Genomic DNA, 817 nt, shown 5'->3' on the forward strand with positions numbered 1-817 from the left:
CCCTCCCTCCCTCCCTCCCTCTTTCTCTCTCTCAATCTCACAGTACATCAAATGAATTTCATTTGTATTACATCATCATCAATAATACTAATATGCTAACTTTTTGTTTTTGTACGTACCTGTTGTATGCGTCACACTTTACTTCAAAGAAGTGGCAAAGTGAGAGAGAGGAAGTAAGAGACAAAGTGAGAGTGAAAGAGACAGTGAGTGGTGACTGCATTCGTTTTGTGTTTTTATATGTTTCAGAGAGGACGTAAGAAAGAAAAAGAGAGAAAGTGAGTGAGTGAGAGAGATAGAGAAAGAGTGAAAGAGACAGTGAGTGGTGATGGCATTTGTGTTGTGTTTTTAAATGTTTATCACATTGCAAGAGAAGTAGATATATTGATAAATATACACATTGTTAAATCAAAAGCAGGAGAGAGGAGGGACACAAAGGAAATGAAAGAGAAAGAAAGTGAGAGAGACAGTTCATACATAGATACATAGACACAGCTAATACTGGCTGTCAATTTCACTTTTCATTACCACACAAGGATAAAATTAACTCACAAATGGCTGAGTACTCTAGACATGCATGACAATAACGTAGTTCTCAGTGATATTCAACCTCATACAGAATATGACAAGGCTGGCCCCTTTGAATTACAGCTACAACTCGAGACATGTATATATATATATATATATATATATATATATATATATATATATGATAAATAAATTCAAAAAGGGATAAAACTCTTTTACAAGAGTTTTATCAAGAAGCCAGTGTGTAAAAAAATTCAAAAGGGAAATTTCTATTCCCAAGAATATAATTATT

The 817-nt window shown here is 33.8% G+C and overlaps 1 protein-coding gene across 1 annotated transcript in view; it reads left to right on the plus strand.

Annotated features, from left to right (window-relative positions):
* Positions 1 to 817, plus strand: part of LOC106875960 (transmembrane protein 248) — a 67,667-nt gene that overhangs the window by 52,632 nt on the left and 14,218 nt on the right. The gene's annotated exons all lie outside the window — the stretch shown is intronic.

The sequence above is a fragment of the Octopus bimaculoides genome, chromosome 1, assembly GCF_001194135.2.
Source record: "Octopus bimaculoides isolate UCB-OBI-ISO-001 chromosome 1, ASM119413v2, whole genome shotgun sequence".
In the NCBI taxonomy this organism is placed as follows: Eukaryota; Metazoa; Mollusca; class Cephalopoda; order Octopoda; family Octopodidae; genus Octopus; species Octopus bimaculoides.